The sequence below is a fragment of the Lygodium microphyllum genome, chromosome 25 (assembly GCF_053477565.2).
Source record: "Lygodium microphyllum isolate KBCC chromosome 25, Lygodium_microphyllum_v1.1.10, whole genome shotgun sequence".
Lineage (NCBI taxonomy): Eukaryota > Viridiplantae > Streptophyta > Polypodiopsida > Schizaeales > Lygodiaceae > Lygodium > Lygodium microphyllum.
In genome coordinates this window covers 53,722,197-53,732,328 of record NC_141159.1, presented here as the reverse complement: position 1 = coordinate 53,732,328, position 10,132 = coordinate 53,722,197, and positions in this window count along the sequence as shown.

Genomic DNA, 10,132 nt, shown 5'->3' with positions numbered 1-10,132 from the left:
GCATTGAATGCATGTATGATAACTCAAAACCCTAGATTACGCATCATTAACCCATATCACCCTCTTATACTTGGCCATAGAAAGGGCATGTCAACTTGTCTACACTACAAAACCTCACTAAAATGCCAACCTCAAGCTACACCCTATGCATTTACCTAATAAGACAATAACTTATTCACCTAAACCCACTTGCTTAGATCACTAAGGCATACCACTTAATTGCTTTCTTAGTTCATTCACTAACACATGTTGGGGGTAAAGGCGCCTCTCCCTAGCCACCCATGTATTACTACACTAACAATATCCGCCCACTACACACTGCAGATGGCGAGTGCCCATCACCATTACTTTATTCTTTTAGTGACAGTTTGAATAAGGGAAGGCCCAGTCACATATTGTGACTGTTGGAGTTCCCATTTGGTCTCTCCCTCTTTCTTGCTCTTGCTCTCTCGCCATAGCTCTTCCAAGAAAGCTTTGATCCTTCTCACATTTCAACTGGTATAAGAGCATGGTTTCTTGAGCATTGTGACTTGGTTTGTGGCTCCTTCAGCTTCCTATTGATTATCTACACTCATTGGGTCTCCTTCCCGGCAACCATAGCCGACTCTCTCCAACTCTCGTCACTCCCCCGGCTTCCCGAGTACCTTCTCGGTCCCTTTGGGCACTCTCAAGGCATTCCAAAAAGGTATTCATTCATTTTCTTCAGGGTTTCATGCTGATTACAGTTCTACATGTCTGAGAAGAGAAAGGGGTAAGCACCATTGAAGCTCTGGTGTTCCATATCTTGACATAGGATTTACTGGGGCACCTCAAGTTGTTGTGTGCCTTCTTTGGCACCCACTTGAGCTTCTTACCACTCTGACCAGCACAAAAATGTGAGCAGCAACCCCAAGTAGATTTGCAAAATTTTTCTAGGTGCATTTATAGCATGTGATCAGTTATTTGATCTCCTCTAGCTCATTCTAGTCAACTCATTGGCAGTCTCATTTGGGCACTATACACTTGGTTTATGCTTGGCATTGGATCCCGAGCCTTGGAATTGAGCATTGATGTGATTTACTTTAGGTTTGGGACTATTATACATATTATATAGGAAACCCACAGCAGTGCTACATTAGCATTTTATGTCTGGACCACTTTGGCATTGGCATTGGTTGCTCGGTTGGTCCTGAATGCTCCTCGAATGCTAGGGGATTGTATGCCTATGATATGAGATGATTTTGGGGATAAAATTTATTAGCCATCAACTATTTTCCATAGTCCATAGGCAGCCCAAAATAGGGCAGCCCCCCTGTCATTACATTTTATGCTTATGCTACATGGCCATTTGATGTCCGATTATGCTCGCTTGGTGCCTATACATATGGGAAAGTATGCCTATGGTTTGCCTATGGTTTTCAGCTTGGATTAAGCCACTATTTGCTCAATTTTTTGCTATTGGAATATTCAAGGTTGAAGCTCATTTGCTTATGTTTGGATATACCTATTGGATTTGGGCTATGTCTTGGATGTGTACATTGATGTAGTGACTCTCGAGGATCGACATAGAGCTTGGATTTGCTCTAGAATCATTGGTTGAGCTTGATCTCGCTTCACATAGCATTTGGATCTTCATCTCTAATGTACTTATGGCATGTACTTTCCTTATGTCTGACCAGTCTTGGCATGCTTGGCTTATGCCACTTATACATGCTAGTTACATTGTTTGGAGTCGGATGCTTCTGGAGCCTTGCCTTACAATTATCAACATGAGAGTTGAAGCCTATTCCAAGTAAAAACTTTGTAAAGTACTTGAGCCAGGCGAAAAGAGGAATTTAGGAATTGGTATAAAAGGCAAGAAGTGCTAATGTAGCAGCATTCTTTGGCATTATCACAATTTTATCCTTCTTGTCTTTCATCTTTTTGTACTTGGTTAACATCCCATGGCTACATTGTGCTATGGTAATGGAAGATGTTCCATGGCATGGCCATGTTGGTAATTTAGTTAGTTTGTTACATTTCTTGTTGTGTGTACCTTAGAATAATTTGATTTCATGTTCATTTCCATAGTGAGATTAGTCCTTCTTTACATTGGTATCAGAGCATTAGTTTAGATCCTATGAGAAGTCATTTTTATATATTAGATCTAGTTGCAGTGACTAGGGAGTGAAACCACAATTAAAAATTTAGTCACAATAGTCAGTTCTTACATAACTGTGGTCTAACATGGATATTTGTCACAAACCATGACTAAGATGGAGGTTCTTGGCATGAATTAGTGGATAGTGGTGGGCTCCAGTCAATTTTAGCAGGTCGTGGCTCAATTTTGGCCCAAAAATGAAGAGAGATGGACAAAATGAGGGTTACATGACTTAGTATGGGTTAAATTTGAGTTAATTTTCAAGAACATGGGTTTCTTCCCTTTCCTTTCAAGTTGGCCTCAAGAATCCATGGCCAACGACTGGATTAATCTCCTTCTCATGCTCTCCACAATGCTAATGGACTCCATATCCTTGTTCCTTACCTCTTCAGCTTCATGTGGAGTAGTAATATGATATACTTAGCCTTCTTCTTCCCTTTTTCATCACATGAGGACAGTTGTGTGAATTGTGCCTGATCTGGAATCTGCCATATCTTTGAAGAGAAATGAGCTCTATTGCTCAAATGTTCCATGTTTGAGGCTTCAAACCTCATTGGCAAGTGCCTTTCTTCAATCTTGGGCAAGATTTCTTCCTATTCTTAGACTCCCATGAAACCCTATTCTTGACAGTTTTGGACAGCAACAAATAATCTCTGATTTCTTGAAGCAAATGAAGGGAGTATTGGTGGGAAATCACTCATGGAGCTTGCTTATGCATGTGGCTTCAATTTATTGACAACATTGAAGCAACATTGAAGAATCTTTGGGCATATATTCATCTATGGGCTTTGGACATCATGCATCTTTAATGTCACTGAAATTCTTGATTCTCTTTCAATTTTTGGAGTTTTTAGTCAACATTGGAGTTGTTCATTATCATTTTTCAAGCTCTACATGAAATAGAAGAAGGTTATACCTTCATCAACCATACTTGAAGCTTTGGGGCAACAATGGAGTTCATAGGAGAAGAGTATGAAGTTGGGAGCTTATGCTATATTGAAGCATGCTTAAATTGGGACTTCTTTGGATCTTTTGAAGCTGAAGACGGGCCATCTTTGGAGAGGTACCTACATCAACTACACTTCACTTACAAGCATAAGAGGTACTTTCAATCATCTCTAATCTCTCCCTTTTAAATCCAATTGCTGAGCTAATCCAATTGATGAAAGAGGGATTAAAATGATTCATAATTCCAATCATTTTCTTAAATGCACTTCATGAATAATGCATAGAGCTACCTTTATGATTAATCATTGATTGATTGATCACTTACATTCAGTGAAATAATCACTTTCAATGCCTCTAATTCTCATCCATTTTGCTCTAACCCTAACATTGAACTGTTTGCCTCTTGTTTCATTGCCATGAATGAAAACTTTGCCCAATGGTAAGTGAAATAAAAATTGTAAAGCAATGAGTCTACTGCAAGGATTCCTTACCTATTCCCATTTCATTTTTCAGCTCAATTCCATACAATTTCTTGCATATCATGAAATGGTAATCAAATTCCTTTCAATACATGCATTTCATGCTGTCTTCTTAGCCTAGTCTTGATCTACCATGTCTATACCCATGAGGAAAAGTGGATGGCGAGTGAGTTGGTAGGACAAAAGAGAGGTGACCCTCCCCTACTAACGAGGACCCTCAAGGGGAGCACAACTCGGCTTGAGAGGGAAATTTGCATACCCCTCAAGTCTCGGATCCCACGCATTTTAAAGTTTGGGTGCATGTACCACTTCAAAGGCAGAAGAATTCAACCTACAACATGATGTAATTGGCATTGGTTTCATGATGTAATGGCAAATGCATGGCAGCCATTGAAAAAGGAAAAATGTATGACAACATAATGCAATGCAATTGGCAATTGGGACAAAGCTATTGTGAGCAAGATGTATGCTACTTGTGACATTTGAAATTTGGGTTGGCAATAAAGAGTTGGAATAGGGTATGCAAGCAAGGTCCCATTGATTGGATCCTTATTTTGCAGCTTACAGTGGGATTATTCAATTCTTTGGTTACTTGAAGAGGTTATTCTCATTTTTGCAAATGTATGGAGATCCTTTGCAGGTCTTCATAGTTTGTACATGCAATAAATTGATGGTACCAATCATTAAATGACCAAAACAGAGCATTCACAAGTTGCTGGAAATTCCAAACAGCTACAGTAAATTGTCTACAGAATTTTTTGTACTCAATCATTTTCAATACTTGATAATTCATCTGAAAGGGGACATCCTCAGCTTTATACGAAGCCAAAAAGTCAGTCATTTGGATCACTAGAGCTCAAGATATTTGAGTTTTTCTTCTATTGTACACCTAGGATAGGACATCACCTATGGCTAAAAATAAAAGAAAAAAACCCATTATGGATACCATCAATGAAGGTTTAAGAGACTATCAGCTAGATAAAGAGTGTGAAGCTTCACAAGAGGCTATTTTCCATGAGAACCATGATAATGAGGAGCTAGAGATAAGTTCAACACATGATGTAGTAAACAAACAAGTGAATGGGGTTGGCACTACTCATATCTCTACTGATTCTAACAGTTTTCAACAACTCTCCAATGACATAAAGGACATGAAGTTAGGCATTGACAAGCTTGTGGCTCTCTTGAGTGAGAGGATATTACCTACAATTCCAAATGCTCCAAGTCCTCCCATTGTTCAAGTACAGCCAAAGACCACAACTCCCAAGGTTGTTGGACACTATGAAGTTGGAGAGCCATCAAGAGCTCATGCCTCTTATTTTCAGCCTCAATTTCAAACCCTAAATCAGCCCAAGACCTAAACTAGCCCTCATGGATAGGATTTGGAAGATAAGACTCATGCTAACTTAAGCCTTGATGATGACACACATGGATGCCATTCTTTTTACAAGTCTTTTTATGGACAGCAATTTACAATCCCTAAATCTACACATGAAGAGAAAGCTAAAGAACAAAGGTCTTATCATGGACAAGCAAGTGGAGGTAATAATTTTCATGGGCAGCACCATTACAATGGATATGGTCATGTAAATTCAGCTCCAAATTCTTTTGGATAGCAACATCAAGTCAACAATAATCATGTAAATAATCAGCCTTCTAAACAAGGTCCTCATTCAAATCAGTTTTGGCCTCATCAAATAAGTGGACAGCAACCACCAATGAATGCCACAACAAATATACACTCTCGAATGTATGGACATCAAGTCTATGGACAACCTCATATTGTTGGCAGCTCTTTCTTTCCGCCACAAGGACAATTTAATCAGCCAAATGGGTTTGTATATTCTCATGGACAACAATAACCATATGTTCATGGAACATGGAGTAACGATGCTCAAAAGTAAAATTCTTTTGGTCCAAACTTTAATGGACAACAACACAATAATGGCCACTCTCATCAATATGAGTGGGAATACAAGGAGAAAATAACCATTTCTAATTTCAAGGGTGAAAATCCATCCCCTATTGAATTAGAAGAATGGTTTGACAAGCTTGAGATGTATTTTTCTTTGTATCCTAGACCGGAGAATGCCAAGATTAAATTCGTAGCCCTAGATTTGGAGGGATATGCACACACTTGGTGGCAGTACATGTCAAGGATTGGTAATGAATTTTCGGCATGGGATGCATTAAAGAGGGAAATGATCGAAGTTTTCATGTCTCCTATTGAAAAAGAGAAGTTAGAGAAGAAGTGGTATGCTCTTGAGCAAAGGGGATTAACGGTTAGAGATTATTCTAACCAATTCCTTAACCTCTCCATGTATGTGGATGGAGTATCCGACAATGCCAAGTTGAACAAGTATATATTTGGGCTTGAATATTCTCTATCTTTGGAAGTGGGAGCTATGAAACCATACTCTTTACAAGCTACCATACAATTGACTGAAAGGTATGGTAAAAAATATAAAAGTTTTAGCAAAGAATAGGGAAATATTTTCAACCAAACCAATCTACTAAAATAGCTACAAATTCTGGGCAAACAAAGACTGAATTTCAGCAAGCTAACAAATGCCTATAGCAAGATTCCTACATTTCCTTCTGTTTATGGTTCAAAACAAGGCAGTAATTTTAGATTTAATGCTGAAAATAGATTTGATGGAAAGAGGACTAAAATAGGTGGCAAAAACTCAGCTCCTATGGTGCAAGAAAAGCATGTGTCTAATGACAAAGTGAAAGACTTGTATACAAAAGGTCTATGCTTCAAATGTGGGGAGAAATAGTGTCTTAACCACAAGACAAAATGCAAAGCCAAATGTCAAAGTGAGCATGCTCTTTGAGGAGGAATTGGATGTTGAGACAAATGAAAGCAGTCTATCTCAGCTTGCGTGCTTACCTACCCTTGAGGAGACGCATGACCATAATGATGATTGCCATGAAGAATTTTATGACCCTATGGATGGTTTTCCATTCAACCCGGGTGGTTACTACATGGATGAGAATTTGGATTCATTGAAGCTTTGTTCTATCTCCCGTAATGCATGGAATGGTTCCAAAGGGGACAATACATTATGCCTTAAAGAAGGCTATATTAATGGAAGAATTGTCCATATTATTATTGACACTAGAAGTACACATAGCTTCGTTATTAATACACGGTCTCTTGATGGAATGAAGTTGTACACTCAAGAAATGCCTTCATCACTAAGAATCCAAGTGGAAAATGGAGCTTATGAGAGCAATAAACAGATCATTTGTTCTAATGTTCCCATCACCTTATCATCATCTTGTACCACTTCAATGAGTCTTATTGCCTTGGAGATGGGTCCCATTGACATTATGCTTGGCTGCAATTGGCTGAAAAGTATTGGAAAGTTTACCATGGATTTGAATAGGCTACAAATGGAATTTCAATGACATGGACAACAAGTTATTCTTCAAGGGATTGAGAAGAAGAAGCTAGAGGTAATCAGCCCAAGAAGATTAAGTGAGAGATCAATGCAAAGGCATGTATGTTTGCCCTTCTCTTGTCAACGATTGATGAGCATCAGCCCTCTACTCTTTCAAAAGATATGGATCCTTGTCTTTGTAAATTGTTGGAAGAGTATGAGGATTTATTTCAGCCACCTACCTCTCATCCTCCAAAGCGTGAAGTGGATCATCCCATCGACTTGCTTCCAAATACCAAGCCTATCAATAAGCCTCCATATCGCCTTTCAAAGGCAGAAAGATTTGAGTGCCAAGTAAAGGAGCTACTTGAAATGGATCTTATACAACCAAGTCAATCTCCCTTTGCTTCTTCCGTTCTCTTAGTTAAGAAGAAGGATGGTTCATCCCGCATGTGCATAGATTATCGGGACTTGAACAAGGCCTCTATCAAAAATAGGTATCCAATACCAAGGATTGATGATCTCTAGGATGAATTGAAGGATACTAAGATCTTTTCAAAGATCGATTTGTGATCAGGATACCACCAAATATGCATGAAGGAGGGGGATGAATACAAGACTGTATTTAGAACCGAGAGGGGATTGTATCATTTCATGGTTATGCCCTTTCGTCTTTCAAACACTCCAGCCATATTCCAAGCTTTAATGAACAAAATACTTCATCCACTTTTGTTCAAGATAGTTTTGGTGTTCTTTGACGACATATTGATATATAGTAAAGACAAAGAAGAGCATTTACAGCATGTTACAGAAGTTTTTGACATATTGAGGAGTCACAAGTTGTTTGCTAAAGCAATCAAATACACATTCATGGTCAAAGAAGTAGAATACTTGGGAAATATTGTTGGAGAAAATGGCATCAAGGTTGACCCGAAAAAGGTCCATTGTGTAAAGATTGGTCTATCCAATAAATACCACATCATGGAGGGGTTTTCTTGGTTTGTCTTCTTTCTACCGAAGATTTATCAAGAATTATGCTCATGTGGCTGCACCATTGATCGATAGGTTTAAAAAAGAAATTTTCTTTTGGGATGAAATAGCTGACAAAAGCTTCAATGAGCTGAAGCAACTCCTCATTTTAGCACCTATATTAGTTTGTCCAAACTTTTCTAAGGTCTTTGTGATTTATGTGGAGGCTAATGGGAGAGGATTGGGGGACCTTTTTAGCCCAAGAACATGGTGTCATTGCATATGAGAGCAAAAAATTTGATGAAAAAGAGAGACAAATGCATGTATATGAGCAAGAGATGCTAGCTATACCACATGCTGTCAAAAAATGGCATCATTACCCCTATGAAAGTCACTTTAAAGTCAAAAGTGACCATAGGGTGTTGAAGTACATCCTCTTACAGTCCAACTTGTCTCCTAAGCAAAGAAAGTGGTTGAAAACTCTTCAATCATATGATTTTGAGATAGCATACATGGTTGTAAAAGACAATGTAGTGGCGGATGCGCTTTCTAGGATGTGGGCATGTAATGTATCTACCGTCTCCACTATATCTAAAGATTGGGTAAATGACACACAAGAGGAATATTTGATGGAGGAGCATGCTACCACAATAATGAAAAAATTAGGGCAAGGGGTAAATGAAGAGTATCCAAACTTCAAATGGCATAATGCACTTTTATGGTACAAGGGAAAGGTCTATTTGATCCCTCAAAGCAATTTTAGTTTGAAAGTCCTTCAAGAAATGCATTCTTTGCCCTTGGCTAGTCATCTTGGTCTCTCAAGACTTTTATCAAAGTGCACAAGAGTTCATATTGGAAAGGCCTATGGCGAGATGTGAAGGAGTATGTATCTCATTGCTTGGAATGTCAACAAAATAAAGATTCTTCTTTATTACTGGTCTCCTTCAACCCTTGCCTATCCCACAAGGAAAATGGACCGACATTTCAATGGACTTCATTACGAGCCTCCCTATCACAAGGCATGGTTGGAATAAAATTTTTGTTGTGGTGGATAGAATTACCAAATTAGCCCATTTTATTCCAACCAAGACACAATTTTATGCAAAGCAAGTAGCCGATCAATTCATGGAAGGAGTGTTCAAGTTACATGGTATGCCCTTGAGGATAGTGTCTGATAGAGACACTAGATTCATGGGGAAATTTTGGAAGAGTTTGTTTACTTCCATGGGCACTACTCTTGCCCCAAGTTTTCCCCAAAAATGGATTACCACCCTCAAACTGATGGTTAAATCAAAAGGGTTAATCGATGGGTGGAAGTATACTTAAGACATTATTGTCATGACACACAATCATCTTGGGATAATTGGCTGCACCCTCCTAAATTTCGCTACAACAACACATATCATATGAGCATTGGGATGGATCCTTTGAAGCACTCTATGGATACAAGGTTCAAATTCCTTCATCCATGTTTCATGAAGACATGAATCCACAAGCGAAGGATGAGTTAGAAAGAATGGAGATGCTTATGAAGCAATATAAAGAAAACATACGAAAGGCACAAGATGTCATGAAGTCCTATGTTGATGATAGATGGAGGCACATGGAGTTTCATGTTGGAGATTGGGTCTTCTTGAAGGTGTCCAAGACTCATTATGCATCCCTTAAGGTTGGAAATAACAACTTGGCTCACAGATTTTATGGCCCATATTTGGTGTTGGAAAAGATTGGAGAGCTTGCATATAAGCTCCAAATGCTTTCAACTACTTGCATACATGATGTTTTTCATGTATCACAATTGAAGAAGTATATTGGATAGGATGTACAAGTTATTGAAGAGCTTCCACCACTTGATGAAGATGGACTGATTGTTTATGAACTTGAGAAGTTATTGGGAAGCGTGAAACGGTTCTTAGGAACCAAACTCTCACTAAATTTTTGATCAAATGGAAGGGGCTAACTATGGAAGAGTCCACTTGGAAACCCTTTTCTTATTTGGACACTTTTCCATGGCTCTTGCAAGATGAATGATGATAGTCTGTGCAGGGACAACTTGTTGTTTTAAAATACTGTTATTAATTAAATTTCCTTAATGACATCAAAAAGTGATCTTGATGGTATGGGATGATGCTTCAAGTTGTGTATTTCATCTCTACACTCCAAACACTAAATTTTGACACTCCAATCAAAAGTCATGGTAATTTTACTGAGGCAGCCATGTTTGGACAGCA